This window comes from Oryx dammah, unplaced genomic scaffold (assembly GCF_014754425.2).
Source record: "Oryx dammah isolate SB20612 unplaced genomic scaffold, SCBI_Odam_1.1 HiC_scaffold_12, whole genome shotgun sequence".
In the NCBI taxonomy this organism is placed as follows: domain Eukaryota; kingdom Metazoa; phylum Chordata; class Mammalia; order Artiodactyla; family Bovidae; genus Oryx; species Oryx dammah.
In genome coordinates, this window is record NW_024070196.1 from 14,574,152 (window position 1) to 14,591,001 (window position 16,850).

A 16,850-nucleotide genomic window follows, 5' to 3' on the forward strand; every position below is an offset into this window, starting at 1 on the left:
CTTTGGAAGGAATGATGCTAAAGCTGAAACTCCAGTACTTTGGCCACCTCATGCGAAGAGTTGACTCATTGGAAAAGACTTTGATGCTGGGAGGGATTGGGGGAAGGAGGAGAAGGGGACGACGGAGAATGAGATGGCTGGATGGCATCACTGACTCGATGGACGTGAGTCTGAGTGAACTCCGGGAGTTGGTGATGGACAGGGAGGCCTGGTGTGCTGTGATTCATGGGGTCGCAAAGAGTCAGACATGACTGAGTGACTGAACTGAACTCAACTGAATGAAAGAAGAACTTGAAAAGATGACAGAGGAGGAGAAGAACTTTAGGAGAATAATATCACAGAAGCCAAGGAAACTGAAAGATTTTAAGGATATTATTAATAATATTAAATACCATAAAAGAAGGCTCAGAAAAATAATGATGATGAGTAGCTTACAACTTATGTTGCTCTTACTATATGTCAGGCTGTACTCTGAGCCCCTTCAACTTAAGGGGCTTCCCTTGTGGCTCAGACAGTAAAAATCTGCCTATAATGCAGGAGACCTGGGTTCGATCCTTGGGTCAGGAAGTTCCCCTGGAGAAGGAAATGGCAACCCACTCCAGTATTCTTGCCTGGAGAACTCCATGGACATAGGAGTCTGGTGGGCTACAGTCCATGGGATGACAAAGAGTCAGACATGACTGAGTGACTAACACTTTCACTTTCACTTCAAGTTAAATCTGTGCTATAGGTATTTTTATTCACCATTCTTTATGGATAAGAAAAGAGAGAGATGAAATAAGGGCAAAGTCAAGATTGAGAACCCTGGAAGTGATTGCATCGTTGATGTTCTTAAAGCACTGTGATATTCTGACTTGCAAAAGCAGGGGCCAGAAATGTGCCTACTAGATGTGGCAGGAAGTCGTTTTTGACTCGAGAAGTGCAGTCCAGTGAGATGGTGTAAGCTGAGCCAGGATGCTGAGGTGGGGAGGAAGTCGGAAGTACATGGGCTTCTTTTCCTGTGAGCTTGGTGGAAAAGAAGAAAGAATTTGCCAAAGGAAACATTGGGCTTTTAGGATGGGAGATTTGGGGCTATTTGTGTGGTAAGATAAAGCATATTAGAAGAGAGATTGGGGGAAATAATGGAGAGAGATGGCAAAAGAAGAGATGGTAAAGTATGAGCTGTAAGCACCTCAGAAGATTTTCAGCTTAAACAGGAGCTGCTGCTGCTGCTGCTGCTGCTGCTAAGTCACTTCAGTCGTGTCCGACTCTGTGTGACCCCATAGATGGTAGCCCACCAGGCTCCCCCACCCTGGGATTCTCCAGGCAAGAACACTGGAGTGGGTTGCCATTTCCTTCTCCAATGCATGAAAGTGAAAAGTGAAAGTGAAGTCGCTCAGTCGTGTCCGACTCCTAGCGACCCCATGGACTGGAGCCTACCAGGCTCCTCTGTCCATGGGATTTTCCAGGCAAGAGTGCTGGAGTGGGGTGCCATTGCCTTCTCCATAAACAAGAGCAGGGAGCACCTATTTTACAAAAGGAGAGGGTTAATAGATGGGTAGAGATGCATGTAGGTCTTTCAGACTTGAGTGAGTAGCATGCTTATCAAGCTCATACATATTCCCCCTGCTTCTGTCTCTGTGAACAGTTATCTCCCCACCTTTTTTTTTTTTTTAATACGACCCTTCCCTTAGTGGTATTTCCATCCCGCTCTCCACTCAACGTGGATTTTGTGGATTCCTGCTATCATTAGGTTTTGTTCTCTGCTTTATGTGCCCAAGGCTAGGACAGGACTTCCCTGGCAGTCAGGTGGTGGGGACTTTGCCTTCCAGTGCAGGGGTTCAGGTTCAGTCCCTGTTCTGGGAGCTAAGTCCCACATGCCTCATGGCGAAAAACAAACAAGCAAACACAACCATAAAACAGAAGAGATATTGGAACAAGTTCAGCAAAAACTTTTAAAACAGTCCACATCAAAAAAAAAAAAAAACCACTTTAAAACAAAAGCAAGTAGACTGCCAGATGTTTCTCTAGCAGAGATGGGTTTATTTAGGATCAGCAGACTTGCAATCTGAGGGTCTATAGCCATGATGAGCCAACCTGCATGTCCCCTGCACAGCAGGGAAAGGAGAACTGTCTTATAGACGGAAACGGAGGTGGGGAGGGCTTTAGTCAACAAAGACGAGGCTGTGGCTCTTCCTTGACTGCGTCCTTGCCAGGAAAGAAGAGGAGTCTCTTCTTCTGTTAGACTCTGCTGTGCTCACAGGGCATGAGATCTCCCCTTCTCGTCTCCCAAATCTATTCATTGAGGTTTCCGTTGATTAATTTTTCACAACTCATAGGGACAAGAGACGTTTGGAGGTGTGTTATTTCATGGTAACGATGTTTTGAGCTGACTGGATTCTTTTCCTTTCACAGATGCTTCCTGTTCAAGTCTTCCTCCAGTTACATGAGCTCCAGTAAGTCCTCTTTTTATTTTATTAAAATTATTTTACTTGAGGATAATTGCTTTACAAGGTGGTGTTGATTTCTGCTGTACAACAATGTGACTCAGCTAAAAGTATACATATATACTCTCCTTCTTGAGCCTCCCTCATAAACTCCTCTTTTTCTCTCTAATAATGTGTCTTTTTGCTTAAATCTCTTGTTACATATTAGTTCAGTTTAGTCCCTCAGTCATGTCTGTCTCTTTGCGACCCCATGGACTGTAGCACGTTAGGCTTCCCTGGCCATCACCAATACCCAGAGCTCACTCAAACTCATGTCCATCGAGTCAGTGATGCCCTCCAACCATCTCATCCTCTGTTGTCCCCTTCTCCTCCCACCTTCAGTCTTTCCCAGCATCAGGATCTTCTCCAGTGAGTCAGCTCTCCTCATCAGGTGGCCGAAGTATTGGAGTTTCACCTTTGACATCAGTCCTTCCAATGAATATTCAGGACTGATTCCTTTAGGATGGTCTGGTTTGATCTCCTTGCAGTCCAAGGACTCTCAAGAGTCTTCTCCAACACCACAGTTCAAAAGCATCAATTCTTTGGTGCTCAGCTTTCTTTATATTCCAAATCTCACATCCCTACATGACTACTGGAAAAACCATATCTTTGACTAGACAGACCTTTGTTGCAAAGTAATGTCTCTGCTTTTTAATATGCTGTCTAGGTTGGTCATAGCTTTTCTTCCAAGGAGCCACTGTCTTTTAATTTCATGGCTGCAGTCACCATCTGCAGTGATTTTAGAGCCCCTGAAAATAAAGTCTGTCACTGTTTGGACTGTTTCCCCATCTATTTGCCATGAAGTGATGGGACTGGATGCCATGGTCTTAGTTTGCTGAATGTTGAGTTTTAAGCCAACTTTTTCACTCTCCTCTTTCACTTTCATCAAGAGGCTCTTTAGTTCTTGCTTTCTGCCTTAAGGGTGGTATAATCTGCATATCTGAGGTTATTGATATTTCTCCCGGCAGTCTTGATTCAAGCTTGTGCTTCATCCAGCCCAGCGTTTCTCGCATATAAGTTAAATAAGCAGGGTGACAATGTACAGCCTTGAAGTACTCCTTTCCCTATTTGGATCCAGTCTGTTGTTCCATGTTCAGTGCTAACTGTTGCTTCTTGACCTGAGTACAGATTTCTCAGAAGACTGGTCAGGTTGTCTGGTATTCCCATCTCTGATAATTTTCCAGTTTGTTGTGATCCACACAGTCAAAGGCTTTGGCATAGTCAATAAAGCAGAAGTTGATGCCTTTCTGGAACTCTCTTGCTATTTTGATGATCCAGTAGATGTTGCTAATTTGTTCTCTGGTTACTCTGCCTTTTCTAAATCCAACTTGGATATCTGGAAGTTCTCGGTTCAGGTACTGTTGAAGCCTGGCTTGGAGAATTTTGAGTATTACTTTGCTAGCGTGAGAGATGAGTGCAGTTGTGTGGTAGTTTGAATATTTTTTGGCATTGCCTTTCTCTGGGATTGGAATGAAAACTCACCTTTTCCAGTTCTGTGGCCACTGCTGAGTTTTCCAAATTTGCTGGCCTATTGAGGGCAGCATCATCTTTCAGGATTTGAAATAGCTCAACGGGAATTGTATCACCTCTACTAGCTTTGTTCGTAGTGATACTTCCTAAGGCCCACTTGACTTCACGTTCCAGGATGTCTGGCTCTAGGTGAGGGATCACACCATCGTGGTTATCTGTGTCATGAAGATCTTTTTTGTATAGTTTTCTGTGTATTCTTGCCACCTCTCCTTAATATCTCTGTTTCTGTTAGGTCCATACCATTTCTGTCCTTTATTGTGCCCATCTTTGCATGAAATGTTTCCTTGGTATCTCTAATTTTCTTGACAAGGTCTCTAGTCTTTCCCATTCTATTGTTTTCCTCTCTTTCTTTGCATTGATTGCTGAGGAAAGCTTTCTTATCTCTCCTTGCTATTCTTTGGAATTCTGCATTCAAATGGGTATATCTTTTCTTTTCTCCTTTGCCTTTATCTTGTCTTCTTTTCTCAGCTATTTGTAAGGCCTCCTCAGACAACCAGTTTGCCTTTTTGCCTTTCTCCTTCTTGGGGCTTGGTCTTGATCCCTGCCTCCTGTACAATGTCATTAATCTCTGCCCATAGTTCTTCAGGCAGTCTGTCTGTCAGGTTGAATCCCTTGAATTTGTTTGTCATTTCCACTGTATAATCAAAACAGATTTGATTTAGGTCATACCTGAATGGTCTAGTGGTTTTCCCTACTTTGTTCAATTTAAGTCTGAATTTGGCAATACACAGTTCATGATCTGAGCCACAGTCAGCTCCCGGTCTTGTTTCTGCTGACTCTATAGAGCTTCTCCATCTTTGGCTGCAAAGAATATAATCAATCTGATTTTGGTATTGACCTTCTGGTCTTGTCCATGTGTAGAGTCTTCTCTTGTGTTGTTGGAAGATGTTTGCTATGACCAGTGCGTTCTCTTGGCTAAACTCTTTCAGTCTTTCCCTTGGTTTGTACTCCAAAGCCAAATTTGTCTATTGCTCCAAGTATCTCTTGACTTCCTACTTTTGTATTCTAGTCCCCTGTAATGAAAAGGACATGTTTTTTGGGTGTTAGTTCTTGTAGGTCTTCATAGAACTGTTCAACTTCAGCTTCTTCAGCATCAGTGGTTAGGGTATAGAGTGTGATATTGAATGGTTTGCCTTGGAAATGAACAGAGATCATTTTGTCATTTTTGAGATTGCATCCACATACTGCGTTTCAGCCTCTTTTGTTTTCTATATTGGCTACTCCATTTCTTCTAAGGGATTCAAGCTGCCAGTCAGTAGGAGATACAATGATCATCTGAGTTAAATTCACCAATTCCAGTCCATTTTAGTTCACTGATACTAAAATGTCAGTGTTCAGTCTTGCCATCTCCTATTTGACCACTTCCAGTTTACCTTCAGGGAGGAGAAGGGGACGACAGAAGATGAGATGGCTGGATGGCATCACTGACTTAATGGACTTGAATCTGAGTGAACTCCGGGAGTTGTGATGGACAGGGAGGCCTGGCGTGCTGGGATTCATGGGGTCGCAAAGAATCAGACACGACTGAGCGACTGAACTGAACTGAACTGAATTTACCTTGACTCATGGACATAACATTCCAGGTTCCTATGCAATATTGCTCTTTACAGCATCGGACCTTGCTTCTATCACCAGTCACATCCAAAACTGGATGTTGTTTTTGCTTTGGCTCCATCTCTTCATGTACTCTACTTAGTAAAACCTCTTGAAAGAACTTGAAGAGCATGGCATAGAATAGACATTTGGGATATGGGATTAGCAATAATGGCAAAGCCGAAATACCTTGCACACAGATTCTTTATCCGCTGAGCCATATGGGAAGTTCTGGGATCCAACTAGAGACAGATGAAACTGAGAGATATTGAGGCATTACTGAAGCAGGAAACCATTCCCTTCATTTGAAATTGCCTTTTATTTTTGTCTCCATCACTCCAACCCACTATAGAACATGGAAAATAAGAAATGTGATAAAACTTATGAAAATTAGTTACCCCATTTGTAGTCATTACTTTTTAGTTAAGTGACCTAACTAAGAATAGTTTTTGAGGCAAGTTTCATTGGTTTTGTCAAAAAAAAAAAAACAAGCACTTTGTAAGAGTGTTTAAGTTAAGGGTTTTCAAAAGGCAAAATTAATGTTTGAGTTACTTGAAGCTGTTCAAATGTTGAATGAAGTCTTAACCCTCAGCCGAATTCTTCATCGTAGATTGTTCACACTGTTAAGGACATTTTCCTCAATTAAATCTGTGGGCGGTAATGTACTGTAGGCATATTCTATAATTTCACAGTTAAATGACTAGTTTATTAAAAATAGATCTAACTCCAGGGCATATGGTATTCACACAGGTCATCAGTACGCAATTATTGTTTGTTGTCTGCCATCCCCATAAATAAATGTTCAGGATTTTGTAGAGTTTTACAGCTCATGTATTTCTTTACTCTTGATAACTTTTCACAAATTGTGAATTTGTAATACATTTTATCTTTGACAATAAATAAGAGAACAGTAATAAAGTAAAATAGGCCAGTAGAACAAGTAGCAAAGTAGAAATGTGCTACTAGATGATTTAGTGAAGAACTTTTCCAGTTTCACTTTGAACATGATTACCTTTCAGTGAAAGAAAGTTAAGCTAGACACTTAGAAAAATTCTTTGACTTCTAGAATTGTGCTTTTGATATTCAAGAAAAATTGAATGTCTCTGATGCTATGTGGGAGCTACATATATAACCTCTTTGTACTGGGAGTGTGCTTTTTATCTTTTTTTAATTGTTTTTTGGGGGATGTGGACCATTTTTAACGTCTTTACTGAGTGTGTTACAATATTGCTTCTGTTTATATTCTGGTAAGGCTGTGAGGCATGTAGGATCTTAATTAGGTCCCTGAACGGGTACCCCCTGTATTAGAAGGCCAAGTCTTAACCACTGGACCACCAGGGAAGTCCCTGGCAGTATGCTCTTGAGTGAATTATTTAACCTGGTTTTCTCACCTCTAAAATGGGATACTTATACTTCATAGTGTCATCATAGGTATAATCCAAGTGAGCCCAAATAAACTCACTGTAAAGTCACTTAAGCTTTTGTTATGCGAGGTCTAGGTCATGATCATTGTCCAATATTCTAAGAGAGTCCCAGGGATATTTAAATAGCTTAAAACACTTTTCCTGGTAGCCTGCAGAGATGCTTATTTAATTTAAATGTCATTTTTAAATTAAGTTTTTATTTATTGCATGCAGTTGCACAAATGCCACTGTAAGCTTAAAAGAAAAGCAGTTATTCTCCCCTCTGCCTGCCCCTACCCCCAATTTCCTCTCCACTGCCTTCAACTCTTTTTAGCTTTTTTTCTCCTGTTATTTCTACAGTATGTCTAACTACTCTTCCTTGATTTTTAATTTATATTTACTTAAAACACTCAAAAAAAAAAGTAAAACTTAGACAATGGTGAGATAATGATTTGAAAATTTTAAACTTTCTTTTGATTGACTGCTTTCTGTGGAAGTTGAGGATATAACTGTCAGATATCCCCCTCTGCTACCCCCTGTATACCCAGCCACACATTCTCTCTCTCTCTCCTCCCCATATCATAATTTTTGTGTAAATGAATAGTAATTGTATACATAGTTATAAACTTACAAATATTGTTCATAGCTAAGCCATGTTTATGTTTCTTGTCCAATTTTGTCTTTCATGAATGAATAATTGCTTTATTTAAAATATCGTGCTTTGCTTTCTGTGCTCCTTTATAAATTTCGCCCCTAGGTTTCCCACAGAAGTTTGAAATGCTTTTCAGCACAGTCAGATGCAATCAGTGGTAATTTGTGAGATTTATGTTTTCCCTGTTGACAGCCCTCTCAGGGTCCTTGTTGACCCCCAGTTGGAGTTGGCCTCTCTGTAGACCTGCTGGAGCCCCCTCACCATCATGCTGGGCGTCCCCTATGCCTCTGCCTTCACCTGTGTCCTGCTTCCCGTGCCTTCCTCCTTCTTGGCTTACCCTCTTTGTTTTAGTGAAGCACATTCTCCAGTAACTACCTAAGAAATGGTTATTTGAAGTAAAATGGAGACCTTGCATGTCATAAAATATCTTTTCTATCCTTACATAGTACATAGTTTAGTCAGTCAGTCTTGTCCAACATTTGTGACCCCGTGGACTGCAGCCTACCAGGCTCCTCCATCCATGGGATTTTCCAGGCAAGAGTACTGGAGTGGGGTGCCATTTCCTTCTCCAGAGGATCTTCCTGACCCAGGGATCAAACCCAGGTCTCCCCTACTGTAGGCAGAGACTTTACCATCTGAGCCACCAGGGGAATCCTTAGACTCACTTAAAAGAGAGATTGGAGGTAGCATTATGGGAAGAAAATAATTTTCCCTCAGGATTTTGAAGGAATGCCTCTTTTGTCTTTTTTCTTCCAATACATAGCACCTCAGTTCAGTTAGTTCAGTCGCTCAGTCGTGTCCGACTCTTTGCGACCGCATGAATCGCAGCACGCCAGGCCTCCCTGTCCATCACCATCTCCTGGAGTTCACTCAGACTCATGTCCATTGAGTCCGCGATCCAGCCATCTCATCCTCTGTCGTCCCCTTCTCCTCCTGCCCCCAATCCCTCCCAGCATCAGAGTCTTTTCCAGTGAGTCAACTCTTCGCATGAGGTGGCCAAAGTATTGGAGTTTCAGCTTCAGCATCATTCCTTCCAAAGAAATCCCAGGGCTGATCTCCTTCAGAATGGACTGGTTGGATCTCCTTGCAGTCCAAAGGACTCTCAAGAGTCTTCTCCAACACCACAGTTCAAAAGCATCAATTCTTCAGCGATCAGCCTTCTTCACAGTCCAACTCTCACATCCATACATGACTATTGGAAAAACTATAGCCTTGACTAGACGGACCTTAGTCAGCAAAGTAATGTCTCTGCTTTTGAATATGCTATCTAGGTTGGTCATAACTTTTCTTCCAAGGAGTAAGTGTCTTTTAATTTCATGGCTGCAGTCACCATCTACAGTGATTTTGGAGCCTAAAAAAATAAAGTCTGACACTTTTCTTTTTCCCATGAAGTGATGGGACCAGATGCCATGATCTTCATTTTCTGAATGTTAAGCTTTAAGCCAACTTTTTCACTCTCTTCTTTCACTTTCATCAAGAGGCTTTTTAGTTCCTCTTCACTTTCTACCATAAGGGTGGTGTCATCTGCATATCTGAGGTTATTGATATTTCTCCCAGCAATCTTGATTCCAGCTTGTGTTTCTTCCAGTCCAGCGTTTCTCATGATGTACTCTGTGTATAAGTTAAATAAGCAGGGTGACACTATACAGCCTTGACGTACCCCTTTTCCTGTTTGGAACCAGTCTGTTGTTCCATGTCCAGTTCTAACTGTTGCTTCCTGGCCTGCATATAGATTTCTCAAGAGGCAGGTCAGGTGGTCTGGTATTCCCATCTCTCTCAGAATTTTCCACAGTTTATTGTGATCCACACAGTCCAAGGCTTTGGCATAGTCAACAAAGCAGAAATAGATGTTTTCCTGGAACTGTCTTGCTTTTTTGATGATCCAGCAGATGTTGGCAATTTGATCTCTGGTTCCTCTGGCTTTTCTAAAACCAGCTTGAACATCAGGAAGTTCACGGTTCACATATTGTTGAAGCCTGGCTTGGAGAATTTTGAGCATTACCTTACTAGCGTGTGAGATGAGTGCAATTGTGCAGTAGTTTGAGCATTCTTTGGCATTGCCTTTCTTTGGGATTGGAATGAAAACTGACCTTTTCCAGTCCTGTGGCCACTGCTGAGTTTTCCAAATTTCCTGGCATACTCAGTGCAGCACTTTCACAGCATCATCCTTCAGGATTTGAAATAGCTCCACTGGAATTCCATCACCTCCACTAGCTTTGTTTGTAGTGATGCTTTCTAAGGCCTACCTGACTTCACATTCCAGGATGTCTGGCTCTAGATGAGTGATCACACCATCGTGATTTTCCAGGTTGTGAAGATCTTTTTTGTATAGTTCTTCTGTGTATTCTTGCCACCTCTTCTTAATATCTTCTGCTTCTGTTAGGTCCCTACCATTTCTGTCCTTTATCGAGCCCATCTTTGCATGAAATATTCCCTTGGTATCTCTAATTTTCTTGAAGAGATCTCTAGTCTTTCCCATTCTGTTGTTTTCCTCTATTTCTTTGCATTGATTGCTGAAGAAGGCTTTCTTATCTCTTCTTGCTATTCTTTGGAACTCTGCATTCAGATGCTTATATCTTTCCTTTTCTCCTTTGCTTTTTGCTTCTCTTCTTTTCACAGCTATTTGTAAGGCCTCCCCAGACAGCCATTTTGCTTTTTTGCATTTCTTTTCCATGGGGATGGTCTTGATCCCTGTCTCCTGTACAGTGTCACAAACCTCATTCCATAGTTCATCAGGCACTCTATCAGATCTAGGCCCTTAAATCTATTTCTCACTTCCACTGTATAATCATAAGGGATTTGATTTAGGTCATTCCTAAATGGTCTAGTGGTTTTCCCTACTTTCTTCAATTTAAGTCTGAATTTGGTAATAAGGAGTTCATGATCTGATCCACAGTCAGCTCCCAGTCTTCTTTTTGCTGACTGTATAGAGCTTCTCCATCTTTGACTGCAAAGAATAATCAATCTGATTTCGGTGTTGACCATCTGGTGATGTCCATGTGTAGATTCTTCTCTTGTGTTGTTGGAAGAGGATGTTTGCTATGACCAGTGCATTTTCTTGGCAAAACTCTATTAGTCTTTGCCCTGCTTCATTCCGCATTCCAAGGCCAAATTTGCCTGTTACTCCAGGTGTTTCTTGACTTCCTACTTTTGCATTCCAGTCCCCTGGAATGAAAAGGACATCTTTTTTGGGTGTTAGTTCTACAAGGTCTTTTAGGTCTTCATAGAACCGTTCAACTTCAGCTTCTTCAGCATTACTGGTTGGAGCATAGACTTGGATTACACCTACCCCCCTATAATTTGTGAATATGAGTATGCTGAATGAATGATGAATTTAGATTTAGCCCCGTGCCTTTAATTAAGGAGCTCTGAGTTTAGAGAGTGGGTATAATTTAGAAATCAGTTAATATAGTTTCCCCTATGTCAGTCAATAGTATAATATACTGTCTAATTTAAATTTTGTAACATTTAACTTTATAATAAAGGAAGTGAAGTTCAGAGAAGCTGGGTAGTTTGTCCAAGTATACTCAGAAGTTTAAGTACAAGCATAGTTGGAGTACGCCTTTTGCCCATCCTATAAGGTTTCCTTCCAGCTCTACCAATAACATTTTATCTCATTAAGCCATTTGGTTATAGTAGTGTCTTGGGACATGGATCCTGGCTCCATATCTGCCCCTTTCTAGCTGAATTATGAGTTTATATGTGTAAAATGCTTAGACAAGGGTAGGAGATGCTGTGTAATGTTAACTGAAGTCTTTAAAATTGACTTGCATCCTACTCTCCCCCTCCCATTCTGTTTGTCCAATTAACTTCTCATTCTTAAAGTTATCATTTGCCATTTCACTTCCCTACTGAAACCATTCCAAGTAGAAAAGCCTCACTCTCTAAAAGTGGACTAATTTCCATCTACCTCTCATGTTGTAAAGCTTACCTGGTGACTCAGGGTAAAGAATTTGCCTGCCAATGCAGGAGACTCGGTTCAATCCTTGGGTTAGGAGGACCCCCTGGAGGAGGAAATGGCAACCCACTCCAGTGTTCTTGCCTGGAGAATCCCATGGACAGAGGAGCCTGGCGGGGTATAGTCTATGGGGTCACAAAAAGTCAGACACGACTGAGCATGCAGCATGCATGCATGCATTGTAAATGTGAGACTTAGTGGTTTTCCTTCATATGAAAGTTAGTAATTATATGTTTTTGTATTTGTTTCAAATCTTTTTCTCCTACTGCAGTCTAAGCCCCATGTCTGTTTTGCTTACTTTTATACCTGCAGAACCTAACAAATGCTCAGAACACAAGTATTATATAAATATTTATTGAAGTACTGGTTGCATAAATGAATACTGAGCTCAGGCAAATCTGTATTTTTTCCCTTACTGCAAAAATATTTTTTAATAGAAAGTTAATAAATGACAAAAATTTAGAAAGATGGTAACGATAACCCTGTATGCGAGACAGCAAAAGAGACACAGATGTATAGAACAGTGTTTTGGACTCTGTGCGAGAGGGAGAGGGTGGGATGATTTGGGAGAATGGCATTGAAACATGTATAAATATCATATAAGAAATGAATCGCCAGTCTAGGTTCAATGCAGGATACAGGATGCTTGGGCTGGTGCGCTGGGATGACCCAGAGGGATGGTATGGGGAGGGAGGTGGGAGGGGGTTCAGGATTGGGAACACGTGTACACCCGTGGCGGATTCATGTTGATGTATGGCAAAACCAATACAGTATTGTAAAGTAAAATAAAATAAAATTAAAGAAAAAATAGATGTTCACATTTATGGTAAAAAAAAAAATAGTAATTGCTATAATCTTTTCCATGTTTACTGTGTATGTAAGTATAGGGAGAAACCATTCTCCCTGTATGTCTGCATCGGTGAGGGTGCAGTTTGCAGTCAATTTAGTGGGTTGTGTGACCAGCTGTAAGAAATGTCATGGACTAGAAGAGAAGAGACCAGAGCATATAGCACACGTGTGCGTGTGCTCAGTTGCTTTAGTCATGTCCTACTCCTACAGCCCCATGGACTGTGGCCTGCCAGGCTCCTCTGTCCATGGAATTCTCCAACAAGAACACTGGAGGGGGCTGCCATTTCCTCCTCCAGGGGATCTTCCTGACCCAGGGATCCAACCCGCCTCTCTTGCATCTCCTGCATTGCAGGCAGGTTCTTTACCTCTGAGCCCCCCGGGAAGCCTGGGCTTACCTCGTAGTTTGGTTTGATTGCTGGGTTGGGAAGATTTCCTGGAGAAGGAAATGGCAACCTACTCCAATATTCTTGCCTGGAGAATCCCATGGACAGAGGAACCTGGCAGGCAGGGAGTCTCAAGGGTTGGACATGACTTAGTGACTAAATCACCACCACCACCACCAGGGAAGCCCATATAACACATAATAAGGAGTCATTATTGTCCTATGCAATTGTATATATCTGTATATCTACATATACACATATATGATTATATGAAGCAGACTGCATTACAATAAAACTATTTTTTATTGTGAGTATGGTCAAAAAGTCTTGCCAAGTCTAGAGATTGGCAAACATTTTCCGGAAAGGGCTAGCTAGTAGATCTTTTCAGTTTTGCGATCCCTGTGGTCTATGTTACAACCACTTAACTCTGTCACTGTAGCATGAAAGCAGACAGACCCTTAAGTAAAGAACCGCGCAGAGCTGTTTCCAGTACAGCTTTACAAAAACAGAAGTCTGGCTGGGTGTGATCCAAAGGCTATAGCTTGCAGACCTCTGCCCTAGAGGGACGGGTTGTCAGGGAAGATCCTGTCCCTCTCTCCACATTGTTAGTTGAAGGAGATGATTTGATTGATTTGGGGTAATCTGATGATTCTGACTAATCTGATGGTTCTTTCTTAGTGAATGAGAGAATAGGGCAGTAGTTTGCACCGTGAGCTAAGATATCTCGAGCTCTTATTCTCTCTCTTAAAAAAAAAAAAAAAATTATCTTTTTTTTTTTTTTTTGGCCAGGTGTTAGTTGGTTCTAGTTCCCTGACCAGGGATCAGACCTGAGCCCCGTGCATTGGAAGCTTGGAGCCTTAGCCACTGGACCACCAGCGAAGTCCCAAACTCTTATCCTGTTTACTTTCCTCATATTCCTATGTGATAGTGTTGAAAGAGTGCTTTCCTCTATGTAAAACAGAGCTTGCCACTCTCTTTGCAAGGCCCTTGCCTGGGCCTCGCATGTTACATGCTGCATAATAGTGTCTGTGACCTGAGCCCCCTTCGAGTTGTGCTGCTTGGCAGCTCTGACTGCCTGACAAGTGGCTTTACAGTCTCCTCTACGATTCTGCCTCTCTCCCTGAGAGGGTCTTACGGACCAGAGTTACAGTGTTACCAGGATGCCCACTTTAGGTCCAAAATCCAACCCATGTTCTCAAATGCTGCTGTTAATAGAAAGACCTGAATTTTAAAGTGACTGGTGTTTATCTGGATTGACTCAAATGACTCTATGGTTACCAGTTTTATGTAAGAGTGCTTTATAGTTTAGAACACACAGAGGTGAGTTTAAGTTCTCTGAATGCTCAATATTAAGAATTGGATATTCAAGCTATATTTCATAATAAAAGGAAATTGGATTTCTCTCTATATCCAAAATAGTATATATCTCACAGATTTTGCTCACTTCAACCAACCTAAGAAATATGACACCCAAAGGTGATTCTGATCTGGAGTGTGTAGATTTGTGGAGGGATGGGATATATGGAAAATAACCGCCTCAGAAGAGTGTGGCCGATATTATAGATGGGGCTGTATCAAATTCTTTTATAACCCCCCTTTCTTTTCTTCTACTGCAGTAGCTGAAAACCTTAAAGATTCATGTTCCTTAGACTTTGTTGATGCTAGGATGAGCCATGTGATCGAGAGGTGATAAATAGACATTTCTTTCCTCCTTTCTTCCGGATGAGCTGATTCCTAGCAGGTGCCTGCGGGCGCAGTGCTGCCTTGCACACATGCACCCCCTGCCAAAGCTGTGAGCACAGGAGATGGAAGGAGTCTCTTGGCTTGGTAACATCATCGAGCCTTTGAACTGCCAAGCCTCAGACTTCTGTTGCATGATGTTAATAAACCCCCATGGCTTAAACAACTGTTAGTCAAATTTTTAGTTATTCAGAGGTAAAAACACAATCCTAACTGATACCAAAAGTAGATTAGCTTGTTAGATGGAAATTGTTACTATAAAATAATGTTAGGGACACATTAACCTAGGTTATGAAAGGGGAAAAAGGCACTGGTTTGAAATTTAATAGTTTGAATGAAAAGATGTAAGTTGCTTATATTGCTAAACCTTTATTTTTTCAAATTCAAGAAGTCATCTTGGGTCTCTTAGAACTACATAACTGTAGCATTTTCCAAACTAGAGAAAATTTAATATCTCTTCATTCACAGTGCCCATCAAATGCCTAGATATATCCAGTGCATACATATTAAATGAATAATTGAAAATGCCATTGAAGGAATAAATGAATGTGAAAAATACTTCCTCTAGAAGGTACCCTAGGTGACTTCACTAAGGATATTGGAAAACATGCAGTAAAGGTGTAGAAGTTTTCATCTTTATTTTCATTGATGTCAATAACTTTGAAAGACAGATATAGAACCTAACATCAAATAATTTTAGTGTTTCAAAAAGTATGTTCATGCCTAATATGAGACTGAGAAAGGACAGTTTATTTAGTCTGGGAGTGTATGAACAAAATAAACAAATGGAAACATGACCTTTAGATTTTATTATGAAAGCTGAAATTAATTTCTAAGATGTCTGTTCTTGTGCCAGATTATTTTCTGTAACTGAGAAAGAAACACAATGTAACAAAATTTTAGGAAGTACAATGAAATTTTAGAATATAAATGATGAGTAATGAATGGTTTTGATTCTGTATTTTACAAGTTAGAGAAGAGTCAGAGCTGTATCCTTTATTCAGTTCAGTTCAGTTCAGTCGCTCAGTCGTGTCCTACTCTTTGGGACCCCATGGACTGCAGCACGCCAGGCCTCTCTATTGCCAACTCCTAGAGTTTACTCAAAGCCATGTCCATTGAGTCGGTGATGCCATCCAGCCATCTCATCCTCTGTCGTCCCCTTCTCCTCCCGCCTTCAATCCTTCCCAGCATCAGGGTTTTTTCAAATGAGTCAGCTCTTTGCATCAGGTGGCCAAAGTATTGGAGTTTCAGCTTCAGCGTCAGTCCTTTCAATGAACATTCACGACTGATTTCTTTAGGATGGACTGGTTGGATCTCTACTTACAGTCCAAGGGACTCTCAAGAGTCTTCTCCAGCACCACAGTTCCAAAGTATCAATTTTTCAGTGCTCAGCTTTCTTTATACTCTCACATCCATACATGACTACTGGAAAAACCATAGCCTTGACTAGATGGACCTTTGTTGGCAAAGTAATGTCTCTGCTTTTTAATATGCTGTCTAGGTTGGTCATAACTTTTCTTCCAGGGAGCAAGCATCTTTTAATTTCATGGCTTCACTCACCATCTGCAGTGATTTTGGAGCCCCCCAAAATAAAGTGTGTTACTCTTTCCCTATCTATTTGGCATGAAGTGATGGGACCAGATGCCATAGTTTTCTGAGTGTTGAGTTTTAAGCCAACTTTTTTACTCTCCTCTTTCACTTTCATCAAGAGGCTCTTTAGTTCTTCACTTTCTGCCATAAGGGTGGTGTCATCTGCATATCTGAGGTTATTGATATTTCTCCCAGCATTGTTGATTCCACTTATGCTTCCTCCAGCCCAGCATTTCCCATGATGTACTCTGCATATAAGTTAAATAAGCAAAGTGACAATATACAGCCTTGATGTACTCCTTTCCCTATTTGGAACCAGTCTGTTGTTCCATGTTCAGTTCTAATTGTTGCTTTCTGACCTGCATACAGATTTCTCAAGAGGAAAGTCAAGTGGTCTGGTATTCCCATCTCTTTAAGAATTTTCCAGAGTTTGTTTATTATAAAACTGTAATTTCAAGTCAGGCTTCCCTTGTGGCTCAGAGGGTAAAAATCTGCCTATAATGCAGGAGACCTGGGTTCGATCCTTATAATTTTAAGTATAATGCTTTTGTGAGTTCTGAATCATACCAGTGAGTAATAGAACCTGAAGGCATCATGAGAACCATTGAATTTGCAGCCAGTTGACTAGAAGTGTGGGTGTCCTGGGGACCCCTTGAACTTGCAGCTGACGTCTGAAGTCAGGACCAT

The 16,850-nt window shown here is 41.3% G+C and overlaps 1 long non-coding RNA gene across 2 annotated transcripts in view; it reads left to right on the top strand.

The window, feature by feature from the left end:
• Positions 1–16,850, top strand: part of LOC120870898 — an 80,375-nt gene that overhangs the window by 38,498 nt on the left and 25,027 nt on the right. For both annotated transcript variants that reach the window (XR_005722887.1, XR_005722888.1), the window contains exon 2: positions 2,395–2,435. This is a non-coding gene — a long non-coding RNA (uncharacterized LOC120870898). The remainder of the gene's footprint in view (positions 1–2,394; positions 2,436–16,850) is intronic.